At 59.1% G+C, this 14,617-nt stretch overlaps 1 protein-coding gene across 3 annotated transcripts in view; it reads right to left on the bottom strand.

Moving 5' to 3' along the window:
* Nucleotides 1-11,034, bottom strand: part of RAI1 (retinoic acid induced 1) — a 118,609-nt gene extending 107,575 nt beyond the window's left edge. For all 3 annotated transcript variants that reach the window (XM_046675232.1, XM_046675233.1, XM_046675234.1), the window contains exon 1: nucleotides 10,590-11,034. The gene's annotated coding sequence lies outside the window, so the exon portion shown is untranslated. The remainder of the gene's footprint in view (nucleotides 1-10,589) is intronic.
* Nucleotides 11,035-14,617: the final 3,583 nt, after the last annotated feature.

The following is a 14,617-nucleotide window of genomic DNA, read 5'->3' as shown; positions in this document are numbered from 1 at the left end:
CTCGCCGCCCCCTCTCGGGTCACGGGGAGGAGGAAGTGAGCCCGGAGGCGATCACCGAGCTGCCCGCGCGTCTGGCCGGACAGCTCCCACCGCAGCCTCTCCCGGAGGCCGGGGCGGGCCGGCCGTGCCCCGCGAGCATCCAGACCCGAGCCTCCCAAAGGCGGCCCCTCGGCTCCCCACGAAGGCGCCGTCTTCCCGGCCCTGTCCCTTCCGCAGCCCGCGCGCTCCGCCCCCCGTGCGGGGCCTGAGAGCCAGCCCCTGCCCGCTGGGCCAGGCTGCTCCTGGGCGTGCGGGCCCGCTGCCCCTCGGCAGGGCTCGTCACAGCCCCCAAGCGCCCGCACCTCTGCAGCCGTCCCTGCCCGCCCAGGACACCCAGCTGGGCTGGCCGCTCCCCGGGAGACCCTGAGCCCCTGATACCGAGTCCTCCGAGCAGCGGCGGGGAACAGGAATATGGGAGTCATACTGGCCGGGCCAGGCCAGTCGGGCCAGATGCCTGTCTCCCCGAGACCTACACACGAGTGACTGCCCTGGCTTGGTGGGCAAACAAGCCCAGATCTGTTGAGGGAAGTGGCAAGCTGGGAGTCCGCCAGGCTGTGACTCCAGGCGCCTGTCCACACAGTGGCACTCCCTGCTCCCTGGCCACCCAGCCTGGGCTGGCCCAGCCGCGTATCTCTGGCCCAGAGCGATGCGCTGGCCTCTCGTCTGCTGCTCCCCTTCCCCCTGCCCCAGGCTTGCTTCCCTTCCGAGACAGCGATCTGCAGCCACACAAAGCCCTGTTTGTTTGCTCTCTCTCCGGCTCCCCCCGCCCCCAATCCATCCCATGTCTTTCTCTGCTACCTGCCGGCCTGGCTTCCTCTCCAAGCTGCTTCCCGCCCCCTGAAGGGAAGGAGGGGGTCGCCATTCCAACAGGGCCTGCCTCACGGGGACCCTATGGTTCCTCAAATCCACCTCCCCAGTGCTCCAGCACCTGGCTGAGGCAGCCTGACCCACAATGGCTTTGCAGCCCCCTCCTGCCTCAGAATGTAGGGTGCCAGCTGGGTGGAGCAGGAGAGAAGCCCGCAGCCAGGGGCTGGGGCAGGGGGAGGGGAGCCAGAGAGACCCAGCCAACCGCCCCTCTCTTTTTGTGAGCAAGCCTTGTTTCGTTTCTCCCTCAGGAAGGCTGCCCCCCACCTCCCAGCTGCCCACCGGCAGCCAGGAGATAAGGAGATGAATGGAACCAGGAGGGCTGAACTGAAGGAGCGGAGGGATGCCCAGTTTCACGGCCCTCCCACCCCTCACTCTTTCTGGGCCTTCCCAGGTATCCTAGGCTCTGGAATGAGGGCTTACAGGCTGCACTGGGGGCCTCACTTGGGAGGTGCCCTCGCAGGGCCCGCCCTGGGCAGGCACCTGGAAGATCCCTTGCATGGCAGACACCCTCTGCAGTATCTTAGGAAGCCCTATCAGCCTGAGCTGAAACAGGACTTTCACAGGCAAAGAAAAATAAACACCACATTCCATGCCACCTTCTCTACCTGCAGGGTGGGGGCTGCCCTCTCTCCTCGTTCAAATAAAGAAACCCAACACTGATACTGCACAGAGATATCACAATCTCTCCAGCTTCCCTCTGCCCACTCTTTTATTGGGCCCTGCCACACTGGGTGGCCCAGGGCAGGTCCTAACCTCCCGGGCCTCCCTCTTCCCCTTCCTGTCCCCTTCCATGCACAGTTTAACCCTTACAGCAACTCAAGGATACAGGCAGGATTCTGCCCACTTGACAGATGACAGGAGGCTCCAAGAGAGACAGCCATGGACACAAACTGCCCTGTCAGAATTCAAGCTCACTTCTGTCTGACTCCAAGCCCTAAAAACTTCCTACTAGGTTGCAGTATTATTTTACAGTCAGTGACTATCTGCCAAATGGATGGGTGACCGCCACGAGGAGATGAGTGAGGAGCAGGCAGGCTCTAGTTTTGAGCCCAGTCAATGTGGTCTCCAATCTAAGCTCTGCCACTTGATTGCTGTGTGACCTCAAGCAAGTCACTTAACCTCTCTGAGCTTCTGTTTCCTTGATAATCTGTATAAGGGAGTTAATAAGGCTTAAAGAGGACTGCCCAATGCCAAGAACAATAGCAGGCACTCATTAAATGATGGCTTTTCTCCACGTTCCCTTTCAACATCCAAAGAGACAGGCTCACTTATTAAAGGAACCAGGCCTCTCCCAGTCCAGCTTTTACCCCTCTTGCCATGCTGCCAGGCATCCCCCCAGTCACCATCTCTGGCCCTCTGGACGCTCAAGCTGAGGCCAAGGGCCGCCAAGTAGAGCTCACTAGGCTCCTGTCCTGTGGGAGACCAGTGCCTCTCGGTTTAATTAGCTAGGGCCGGGGCCCCAGGGGACAATGTCACCCTAAGGGAGCAAAGCCAGCTCCATCCACATCCTGCTGGACTCAAGAAGTGAGAGTCACTCAGTTAAGTCTGATTTGGCAAAACGTCTGTTTTTCGTGCTATTTCGGGCCACAGTGGGGATTTTCTGTGCTTGTCTCAAAGGTACCCTAAACCGGATTCCTTCCCACCTCCCCCACCCCTATCTGTGTTTGAAATGAAAATATTGTTCTTCCTCTTCTCTCTCTCTCTCTTTCTTCCTGCTTCTCTTTCCCACCTATCAGAGGGATGCAAATAAAAGCAGGGCAGAGGCTGGGCCCCCGCGAGGGCAGCACTCCCTCCCACCGGCCAGGCTTCTGCAGGTCCCCGCAGCCCAGTCCCCCAGGGCAGGGCACCCTGGGAGTTGCAGTTCCCTCAATCCAGGCAAAGGGGAGGCTCCTCTGGGCCTTTATCTCCTCCCCACCTCCGGAAACCCGACAGGGGGCACGTCCCCAGACACACGCCTTTTGATGTTCTGCCTCTGAGCCACGGCTGGGGCTGTGCCCTCTGCCTGGAATGGCCTCCCCAAGGCCTCCCGGGTGGAACGGACAGCCTCTTCCTGCGCTCTGCACTTTGCCTTAGCTCACAACACAAGTATAATTAAACCCACATCTGTGCAATTCTTTCTTTCACATCTGCTCACCTACTAAACTGTGAGCCTCGACGGGGCAGGGCAGGGTCCGCTTGGCCACTACTGTTTCCAGGGCAGTTTCTTAAGCCCTGCAGCACTGTTGACATTTGGGGCCAGATAATTTGTGGTGGGCGCTGTCCTCTGCATCGCAGGCTGTTTAACAGCATCCCTAGCCTCTACCCACTAGATGTCAGCACCTTTCCAGTTGAGACAACCAAAAAGGTCTCCCAACTTGACCAATGTCCCCTGAGGGACAAAATCGCCCCCAATTGAGAACCACTGCTCTAAGGCCTGGCAGAATGCGGCCCCCCCCCCCCCCATGAATGAATGTATGACTCTTTCTCCTTCTCCCCGGAATAGAACAGGTGATTTTTATTTTACCTCTTATCATAATCATGTACAAATTTCATTTTCCCCACCAGACCAAAAGCAGGCCCATGTGAGCTCAGCTATGTGTCAATGCTGATCACCCCTATTTGCTGAAGGAGTAGCTATCAAACCATCAGAGAGCAATGGACTAAAATCCAGTTCTGGTTCCCTCTTCCCGATCCTGCCCTGGATTACTGTGTGACTTTGCTACAGTAGCTAAACTTCTCTGGGCCTCAGTGTCTCTCCAGTCATTGTAACAATGCTTTGTCCTATTGGGCTAGTGGAAGATTGACAAGTTCACATCTCTAAGGAACTGTAGCTCCCAAGAAGAAATCTTTCAAGTGCTTTTAAATTTACATTTACGTTTTCTGAGAATTATTATTATTAGTAACAGGCAACATTTATTAATCACTTTTCTATGTGCCAAGTACAGCGAAGTGCTTTAGAGGCAGCATCTCAGTTAATCCTTTTAAAAAAACAAAACTATAAAGTAGGTACTATTCTTCTCATTATTTGATAAATGAGGAAATAGAGGCTCAGAGAGCTGGAGGGATCTGTCTAAGGACACCCAGGCACAGCTGGCGGCCTCTGGCAATCAGAACACACTTTCAGCTTCAATATTTGACCTGAAATTCTTTTTTAAAGTCTGAAGCCTGCCTGGTGCCAGACCGTTCCGGGTGAACAAGGCCCTCACAGGGCCTCCCCACCATCAGGCCTCAGCTACTGAGCTCCCCTGCAGAGAACCAACTCCAGGTCACCAGGGAACAATCAGCAAGGCCAGGAGGTGACAAGTGCCCATTCAAGAAGTGGGCCCGCCTGGGCGGGCGCTGGAAGGCCATCACTCCCTTGCAGGGTGTCATCGCTCTGGAGAAAGCCCTGGCTGGAACTGACCTCCCCCAGCACCAGGCGGGTCCACGAGGCTCCTCAGGGCAGGCAGAAAACTGAGGAGGAAGAGGAAGAGCCATTCTCTAGCACTTTCTGTGCACCAGGGACTGCTTCAAGTATTTTATCTGCATGAGTTCACTAATTCTCAACAGCTCTAGGACATGGGTGCTGTGGTTTCCCTACTTTACAGATGAGGAAACTGAGTAAAAGGAACAAGTGACCTGCCCAGGTTAGGAAGTGGCAGAGCCAGATGCGAACCCGGGCAGCTGAACTCCCCAATCCATGTGCTGACCCGCTACTCTGCATTAGAAACACATCGTGTCTACAGCTGTGTTCCCAGCACCCTGGTGTGCAACAGGTACTCAGCACGTGATTCACGAATGAATGAACGAACAAATGAGGGAGTTTTTGGTTATACTGCCACATTCACTGCCAGTGAAGTCGCAAGCTGCTGGATGTTTTCTCCGGGTCCCCCACAGCACCCGGGCAAAGCATCTTTGGAAGCAGAGACTGGCCAGAAAACCCTAACTCTCACTTGCCCCACCGTGTAACAAAGACCCACTCGATCCACCTGCCTCACCCTGGCTGGAAAACAAACAGGCACCAATGTCTTGTTTCAGCCAGTGTTCTCCCAGGGAAGGTCAGAGGCAACCTCGCGGGAACAGGAGGGAAGACCAACACCGATCTCTTCTGCATGCAAAGTCCGTTAGCAGTAAGAGTAACAGCCGTGCCTGCCAAGTGCGATGCACCAGCAACCCCGAGGATCCCGTGATCATGCCCATTTGAAAGGTGGGCATATGGAACCTCGGAGGGGACAGCTGGTACCTGGATTTGAACCCAGGCTGACCTAACCCCAAAGCTTGTGTTTATGAGCCCAAGCTCAGGGCCTCCATGCTTTCCAGATCACAAAACACACCAACACTGTCGTCGCATTGAACACTTGCAGCAATTACCGCAATTACTGCTGCTGTTTTTGACAGGAAAGGAAACTGGTGCTCAGCGAGGGAAGTGAGGCGCCTGAAGCAGCAGTTGGAACCCAGACCTCGGCCTGATTCTGAATCCAGGGCTGCGCCCACTCCCCACCATACTGCCGTATAGACAGGTGCCGCCTCTGAGAAGGGGACTCGAGGAAACCGGCCTGCGCGTCCTCCCTCCAGAGCCCCACCTGGGGCGTGTGGTCACTCTGAGCGAGCCCCCAGCTCTGTCCTGTCAGCCCTCTCCACTGGGTTCCCTACTTTCTTAGCCTAAGCAGTTAACCCTCCCCCAGTTCACGGCTGAGACGGAGGCGGGTGGAGAGGGGCCGGGGGAGAGGGGCGATGCCCTCACTCCTTCCTGTGGCTCCCCAGGCCCCACCCCTCGGCCCCTCAGCTCCCTGTTCCCCTCACACAGGACTCACTGCTGCCCCTTCTCCCCTGAGCCTGATCACTTGGTGTGGACACTGGATGGACGTTCACTGTGCACCTGGCCCCTCGACTTGGAGGGCCCGGAAGCCCAAACCTCCGCGCGCCCATCTCTGGGCCCAGTGTGAGCACGTGGCCAAGGGGAGCAAACCAGTGGGCGTGCCTGCCCAGAGAGGGACCAGCTGAACATGGCTCCAGGGTCACAGGGACGTGCACTCCTGGGGGTTTCCTTCCTGATTCGAGGCATGCTCTTCAGCACCAAGACATCTCCCTCCCTCTCTCCCATGGCTCTGACGCTCTCCTCTCCCACCCTTCGACCCTGCCTGTCCCCCACCACACACACACCACTCACACAGATTCCAGAGCCAAGAGAGCAAAAGCTCCTTTGCCAGCCAGCCCCAGTCTGCACCTCCAGCACCTGGCACCCCCTCCCCGCCCCCTCCCTGGTGTCACATTCCAGGCTCGGGTCCCCAGTGACCCATCAGGCACAGGGCGCAGCTAGGCCTCAAACCTTCTCTTCAATCCCCCGGGAAACAGGATCAGCCAGTTTCTCCTCAGCCCCTCGGGGAGCAGCTGGGGGCTGGGCCCTCCTCTGGCCTCACTCATCTCCTCACAAGTCTGACAGAACAGAATCCCCTGACCAGCACCCCAAGAATCCATGCAGATTCCACAGGGGCCCAGAGAAACCACGTCTGGGCCCTCAGCCGCCCCACCTCACCTGGCCCTCCTGCCAGGAAGCGTTCCTGAGCGTGTCCTGTCCCAGGCCTCGCCCTGGCAGCCGGGGCTGGCGAGAGGAGGGGTGCGCTTTCGGGCCTGGAAGCTCCAGCCCCGGGGAGGACAGACGCTGACAGAATTACCGATAATTCCGTGACAACCGCTGTGCCACGGGTATAGACAAAGGCAGATGACTCATCCTGCCTCGGAGGTCAGAGGAGGAGGAGACAGGACGTCTGTTTTGGTCTTGGGAGGCAGGGAGGAAAGAGAAGGGCATCCCAGGTGGAAGGAACCGCTCAGGCAGAACGCACGTGGCTGAACCCTGGGAAGGAGGGCTCTGCTGTGCCAGGGGCGGATGGGACTGAATAGGGCAGAGCAGGCGGAAGACTCCAGAAAGGGTCCCTGCAGCAAGGGAAGGACTCTGGACCAGCCCCTTTATCCAGAGGGCAGCAGGAGCCCCCCGAGGTATCTGCTGTGGTTGAGAAAGCTTACTCTGCAGTACGGCCCACACTGGGAGGGGGCAGGATGGAGGCAAGGAGGCCAGAGAGGGGCCCAGACAACAGCCCGGCCTCTTCCGCCACCATTCTTTCTGAGCCGGTTCCTCCGCCTTGGCCACGGTACACAGGCCACATCCACTCCAGCCTTCAAAGACTTGCTGGTGTGTTCCCTCTCCCAGGAATGCCCCTCTCACCTACCTGTGCTTGAAGCACCTGCTCCAAGCCCCCCCCCCCCATGAAGCCCCCGCCTCCACAAAGGCCCCCACTGTGGCCAAGTACGGGCATACTCGTCCCTGAATCCTAATGCTCAGGGTGTCCATCCCACCCATCTTGGAACTGAATCATGCACCATCTCCCTCTGCTCTTCTTCATGTGAGCAAGTCTCGCCAAAGACGCTCCATCCGCTCTCCCCCCATCAGCCCGCAACACTCACACGGCGCTTCCACAGGAAGACCTGCTCCCTGCCAAGACCCAGCACATGGGCCCACTGTCCCCTCGAGTGTTATCTGGGTAGCAGTCACTCACTGGGCTGTGACCTTCTTGGAGGCAGGTGCCTCAAGCACAGGACTCTGAAAATGGTGGGTCCTTGGAAAACACCTGTTCCCTTGGGGCCAGTGAGCCCAGATGCCTCTCCAAAAGAAACGCGGCCATGTCCACGGCTGCATGCGCACGCCTCCACCTTGTCCCTGCCTGCAGGCCACACCCCGAGGGGGAAAGACAGCCACAGGCGGCTATGAAAGCAACAAGGTGCAAACACAGGCTGCCACGGAAATAGAATAGTAATAATAATGATGATAGCGGCAGCTGGCATTTATTAGGACAAGCGCTGTTCTAAATTTTATGTTTATACGGATGAACTCCTTAAATCTTCACTCCAGTCCTGTGAGGCCCGTATGCTACCATCCCTATTGTACACACAGGGACACTGAGCACAGAGAGAGACAACACTCATTCAGCACGTGGCGGAGCCAGAAGTCAACCCGGAGCCTTGCCCTGAAGCACCTCACCAAGACACATGGAAAGGAAAAAGAAGTTGGGTAAGAGCCTGAGGTGTGTTCTCTTCTGAGGGAAAAGAACACATGTTCATATGCCTGACACATGGGCACACACACGAGTAAGGACGTGCTCTGTTAGCCTGTCACCTGGGGTCCCCTGTGGGGATGGTGGCGCAGAGGGCACTTTTCCTTTTCCTCTATACAGCTCTGGGTTATTTGCATTTTCCACCATGGGAATGAATCCATGTGTTACATGTGTGATTAAAAAAGAGAGAACTTACGTTAGGGCCTCAGCTAATGTTTGTTGAATGAAAAGAAGCCAGATTCATTTGCTAGGCTTGTTTCTACAAACTCTGGGTAGGACCCATTAGTGGACTGTGAAATCAATTTACTGGGTCGCAATCAGCAACTTTTTAAAAAAATAATCAAATAGACCAGAACAGAAAGTATCAGGTCAGCAGACGTAATAAAGGCAAGAGTTATTTCACTGAACTTTTTTTTTTGTTTCAGTTATACATAGTAGATGTGAAGGGAATTACAACCTAAAATGTATTTCTTACTCTGGGTCCTGGGCAAGAGTTTGAAAGCCGGTGGCCCAGACTTGGGAGTCGAAAGAGGAATAAGACAGGGGCCCTGCCTACAAGAGCCCCTTGGTCCACAGGGAAGCAAAGACAGTTGTAGAGTGGGTGAGCGCCCTCTGTTTAGGAAGCCAGAGGCCCCTGGCTTCAGGAAAGGTCCCATTTTGCCCACCCCACAGCTGGCTTCTGGGGCCTGGGTCACCCCTGGATACATTCTCCTTCTCTCCAAGGCTTTTGCCTGTAGGAGCCTTTGCTAGCACTTTGGGGTTGAGCCTCTGGGAGACCAGAATGTGTGTGTCCACTCCTCCGTGTCACCCAAAAGGCTGCCTCTCCTCGCTCCTAAGGACCCCTCCTGGATGTTCCCGGGGCCACACGCCCAGCTATTGTCAGGGGGGACGGTGGTAAACTAGAAGATCCCTTCCCAGCTTCCAGACCCTGAGGGCCACGTCCCAGGGAAGCTTCTGGAAACGCAGCTGTGTGGTCAGTCGGAAGGGGTCTCCACTCAGCCTACAGCAAGGGCTGCCCCCGTCCAGGGTAAGCCTGACCTAGGCGGAGCCAGGTCTGCACGGAGGATGGAGCCGGGGAGAGAGGCAGAGGCCCAACCTGGGGCTCCCAAGGCGCTGGCGCCTGGACATCAGAGCTCGCCTAACCCACCCCGCCTCCCCTTCCCAGGGCAGCAGACAACTAAAAAAAGATAAAGTAAAAAGAAGTAATTCCCCTGCTCTGACGTCAGCGCGAGGTCTTAGCAGCCGAGCCGCGGCATGAAACTGGATTGCAACCAGATGTAATGCCCTTGAAGGCTCAACACACCGCTGCGTTGGAAGAAAAATAAGTGGGGGGGGGGGGGGGGGCCCCGCGGGGGGGAGGGAACCGTGCGGTCGGGCGGGGGTCCTTGAATCGGAGCCTGCTAAAGCCAGGGGGAAGGCGCGGCGAGGGAGTGGAGCGCAGGGGCAGCTCGGGCCGGGGTCCGCCATTCAGCGCGGCGCCCCTCCCCCAGCCCCCCAATAGCGCATTGTTACGCTCGGTTTTGTCCATTCCGAGCCGAAGCCCGGGGGCTCCCCGCGAGCGAGGGCTCCCGAGCGGAGGCCAAGGCTCGGCGTGGATTCGAGGGCCACCGAGAGCCCCAGGAAGGGAAACCGCTCGCTGGGAAAACGGGCGCCCCAGGAAGCTGCGGCCTCGGCTGCCTCGGGCCTGCCTGCCGTTTCGCTTCCCCTCCGCCCCTCCTCGGCGGCCCCCAGCGCGACCGAGGCCCCAAATGTCACTCCCGCGTCCTGCTGCCCCCTCGTCCCCGCCGCGCTTGGCGATGCCGCTGTGCGCGCGGCCCCCAAGTCCTTCTCCCGGGTCCCCTGTCCCCAAGGCGCGGGGGCCATGAACCTGGCCGGCGCGCCGCCGTCCGGGGACACGGGGCTCGCGTGTCCGGTGCCCCGACCGTGACGTCACCCCTCGAAGGGCCCGCGCGCCCGGGGCCTGGCCGCGTCAGAGCTCCCGGGACTCTGGGGCCGCTTCCTGCCCGGCCGTGGGGCCTGCGCACAGGCTCGGGCGCCGCTGCCCGCGTGGGGTCACCGCGGGGAGCCCCGCGCGCCCCACTGGCCCACGCACGGCCCTCGCCGCCCCCGGCGGCCCCGGCTCCCACGCGGGGGCCCCCACCAGGCCCCAGTCCCGCCCGGGGAAGTCAGCTCCCCGCCCCCGCTCCGGACGCGCGCACAAAGCTCCCCTCCCGCCCCCGGCGCCCTGTGAATGCCCCCAGGTCCCCACCCCACGCTCGGCAAACACTCCGCACCTCGGCGCACGCAGAGCCCCCAGCCACACGCGGCCTCGCTTCTCTCCTCGCGCCCCCACGCCGCCGAGAGCCGACCCCAGCCGGCCGTCCGAATCTTCCCGAAGACCCCCATCCGCGGCGCACGGCGCCCCCACCCTGCAGCTCCCCAGACGGCCAGCCGGTGACCCCGCGCACCCCCCACACCACACAAAGCAATGACCCCGGGGACCCCCACCTCCCGGCCCAACGCGCGCTCGGCCCCGCACCCGCCTCCATTCCTCCCCCTGCCTCGGCCGCCGCCGCCCCCGCCCCCGCCCCGGGGCAGCGCCCCCTGCGCCCCCGCGCCCTGGCGCGCGGTGCTCACCTCGGCGCCCGCGCTCACTCGGGGGCCCTGGGTCCGGCGCTGCGACTTCGCGGCCCGGAGGCCCGGGCGGCCATGGGGGTCAGGGCGCGGCGGCCCGGCCGGCCCGCGGCCAGGCAGGAAGGAGGGTGGGCCGCGGCGCCCCCTCCTCGCGCCGGCGCTCGGGCCGCGGGCAGGGCGGCCTCCTCGGCTCGCCTCTCGCCCTGGCCGCCGCCTCGCTCTCCAGTCGCCTCTCGGAGCCCAGCCGCGGGCGGGGGCGGCGCCCGGGGGCGCGGGGAGCGGGCGGCGCGGGGAGCGGGCCCTGGCGGCGCAGCCGGCCGGGCCTGCCTGGTGTCGGCGGTGCCGCGGGGAAATGCGATCCCCTCCGCACAGGAAGAGCGGGCGCCGCGCGGGGGGAGCAGGGGAGCGAGAGCGGGAGGAAAAAGTTCCCGGGCGGCCTGGCTGCGCCCGCTCGCGGCCCCGGGCGCCAGGTGGGTCGTGCGCGCCCCAACACCTCCCCCTGGCGGCCCGCGCGCCCCACTGCGCGTCCCCCACCCCCGCCTTGGGGGGAGGGGGCTTTGCTGTGGGATCCGGGTGGAGCCCCCGAGGGCTTTCACACCCCACCCCGGGCCTGGGGCCGCCGTGGGACCCGCTCGGGTGTGGGCTAGAGCCGCGGGCGGAGGATGTGGACCCACATTCTGCCTTCAGGTGCTTCCAGTCTCCGGCCTGGTCCCTAGGCCGGGCTCCCACCCTCACCCCGCGACGAGCCCTCCCCTGACCTCCTGCTTACAGTTTGGGAAACAATTTCGATCTCTAAGCTCAATAGGCCCAACATAAATGTTTTCATTTACTGGGTAGCTGGCATCTTGCTGGGTGCTGGGGAATCAACAGACGAGCGATACCTCCTGTCATGGAGCAGGCGTCCTGATGGGGATGGGACAGACAACAAAGAGATGCTTACATACATAAAGGAGATAATCTTAGAAAATCATAAATTCTAGGAAGAAGATTAGCAGATGAAGTGACGGATAGGGGCTACTTAGCTGGGTGTGAGAGAAGGAGGCCTATCTGAGTAGAGAACTGAAGAGTAGGAAGGAATCTGCCATGGGTAGAGCCAGGGGAAGAACATTCCTGGCAGAGGGAAGAGCAAGTGCAAAGGCCCTGAGGCAGGAGACAGCTTGGTGTGTAACAAGCCAGGGGCAAGTAGGGGGCATGCTGAAGGCAGAGCCATATGGAGGGTCAGTGTCTTCAGGGCTGAAGGCCTGGTGAAGAATTTGGATGCAATTCTAGTGCTATGGGAAGGAAGCCATTGGCAGATTTTGAGCAGAGGAATGTTGAATGAATGAGTGAATGAACCTAGTAACTTAGAGACTTCCTGACAATTGCTGCTCTAAGGCTTTGACTCACCAGAGCTCGGGCAGAAGCCTGCAGCCACCTGCTCCGGAAGCTTCCAGCACCCCCAACCTCTGGGGTCTGTTGGTCCTATGGGGGGGTCAAGGTGCAGAGCTCCCAGGTGGCCTGGGATGGGTGAGTTCCCGTGTCGACCCTGAGCCCCTCATCTGTAAAGGAAGGCACTGCAGCAGGTGTGATGCGATGCCCTACTCTGCGCCGGATGACTGCACCCCTTTCTGTAGGTCGTGTCATCTGATCCTGGCAGCCCCTCTGGGAGGCAGGCTCATCATGTTTTGTTCATGAGGAAACTGAGGCACAGAGTGGTGAAGTCAGCTGTCCGGGTTCTCAAACTAGAGTGACAGGGTGAAGATATGCACCCGGAGCCCTTCCCACTGGGCTCAGCCCGTCTCCCAGGATGGACACAAGAACAGGACGGAAGCGGGATCCGAACGTGAGTCGTGCTGTTTTAAGCATAGGTGCTGGGGGAGAAAGCCCTGTGTCCTAAACCTGGCTCCTCTGCGCCCAGCTGGGTGGCTCGGGGGAAACCCTTAACTTGCTGCGTCCGTTTCCTCATCTGTAAAATGGGGCTGAGGGTAGTCCCTACCTCCTGGGGTGGTTGAGAGGCTTCAGTGGGGAAAGCCGTGCGAGGCGAGTAGCCCAGAGCCCGGCGCACAGGGCGTGCTAGTGCCGCTCTCACTGTTTGAGTTTGAGTGCTGGGTGAGTGCCATGGTCCCTTTAACCCAAACAGGGTCTTCCCAGCCCCCAGCACGGTCCAGTCTCCCGCCCACCCTGCCTTCCTGGCTCCTGGGAGGACACAGGGGAAGAAGGCCTGGCCCCAGAGGCCTCAGTGGGCTGCAGAAAGAGGGGGCCTCCCTGGGGGAAGGAGATCGTATGGGGTCCAAACACCAACAACTGCCATTTCTGAGCACCTGCTGTGCGCCAGATGCCTTCCGTGTGTGTCTTAGCTTTCTAGAGCTGCTGTAACAAACAGCCACAGCATTAGCAGCTTAAAACAACACGCATTTGTTCTCTACAGCTCTGGAGGTCAGATGTCCGAAATCAGTGTCACTGGGCTGAAGTCAAGGTGCTGGCAGGGGTGGCTCCCTCTGGAGGTTCTGGAGGAGAGGCCGTCTCCTGCCTTTTCCAGCTTGTGGACGCTACCTGCATTTTGTGGCTCATGACCCCTTGGTGACCTCCAGAAGATGGACAAGACAAGGAAATAATTGCTCCTGTTGTCACATCTCCTACTTCCTCCCCTGACCTTCTTGCCTCCTCTTATAAGGATCCCTGTGATTACATTAGGGCCACCTGGACAATCCAGGACAATCTGCCCATCTCAAGACCCTTGATTTAATCATACCTACAAGGATGACCCCCCTTTTTTTTGCCATATAAGGGAACATTCACAGGTTCCAGGGACTAAGGCCTGGATATCTTTGTGAGCCATTATTCAGCCTCACACTCCATGTATTCTCTGAATGCTGCCTCATCACAACTCATTTTTGAGACTCAGAGAGGGTGTGTCACTTGTCCAGGGGCGCATAGCAGATGAGTTTATTCACCTATTCTGTGCATATTTATTGAGTTCCCACTGTGGGTCAGACATTGGTTTAGGCACTGGCTTGCAGTGTAAAACTTACCTGTGAAAAGCATGCTGTGGAGCAAAGGCGTGAAGTGTAATGACCTTGTCCTCTTGAGGAATTCAGGGAAGGCTTCCTGGAGGAGAAGACCTGTGAGCCGAGATCTGAAGAGTGATCTTCAGCCCTCTTCGGATGGCTGCTTAGCCTGATTTAGCCAGGGGAGCCTTCTGAGCAAGACAGTACCCAGTCAGCTGTGGGCACAGGCGTCTCAAAGAGGGGACCGGCAACCATCAGGGCTCGCTGTCAGCAGAGCCAGCCCCCAGGAGATTTCTGCTGAGAACCTGCTTGTGGACCTTAGCTGGATGCAGGGCGGAGGGCGAGAAGCCAGCGGGCCCTCTGCGCAGCACAGACGCCCGGTGAAGACAGTGTTGGTACAGAGGTCTCAGACTTGCAGCTCCAACGTGGAATCCAGGCTGCCAGGTTTCTTTGGATTGCAGAGCAGAGCAGTGTTGAAAAAATTTGGAGTTGAAATACCGTTAAAGAATCTAAATTCTTGGCGCCCTACCACCACCTCTTGCCTTACATTTAAATCACGGGACTGACCCCCAAAGGCAGTGGAGTTTGAGGTATCCTGCCCCCTCCCCAGGAGTCGGAAGATCCGATTCTGCATGTGTCGCCTTGGCCTTGAACTCCGCCTCGGTTTCCGCATAGGTTGAAAGGAGACAATGAGTCCTGCCTAGGGAGAAAGATCCCGGAGGGCTGGAGGACAGGGCAAGGGGAGGGCTCGATCTCAAGATAGAGTCCATGGGGCCGGCCCGGTGGCACAGTGGTTAAGTGCACACATTCCGCTTCGGCGGCGCGGGGTTTGCCGGTTCGGATCCTGGGTGCGGACATGGCACCGCTTGGCAAGCCATGCTGTGGTAGGTGCCCCACATATAAAGTAGAGGAAGATGGGCATGGATGTTAGCTCAGGGCCAGTCTTCCTCAGCAGAAAGAGGAGGATAGGCAGAAGATGTCAGCTCAGAGCTGATCCTCCTCAAAAAAAAAGATAGAGTCCTGTACCCTAAGGGAATAGGCTCA

The sequence above is a fragment of the Equus quagga genome, chromosome 11 (assembly GCF_021613505.1).
Source record: "Equus quagga isolate Etosha38 chromosome 11, UCLA_HA_Equagga_1.0, whole genome shotgun sequence".
In the NCBI taxonomy this organism is placed as follows: domain Eukaryota; kingdom Metazoa; phylum Chordata; class Mammalia; order Perissodactyla; family Equidae; genus Equus; species Equus quagga.
Note: the sequence above shows the minus strand (reverse complement) of the source record. Positions and strands in the feature narration are given on the sequence as shown.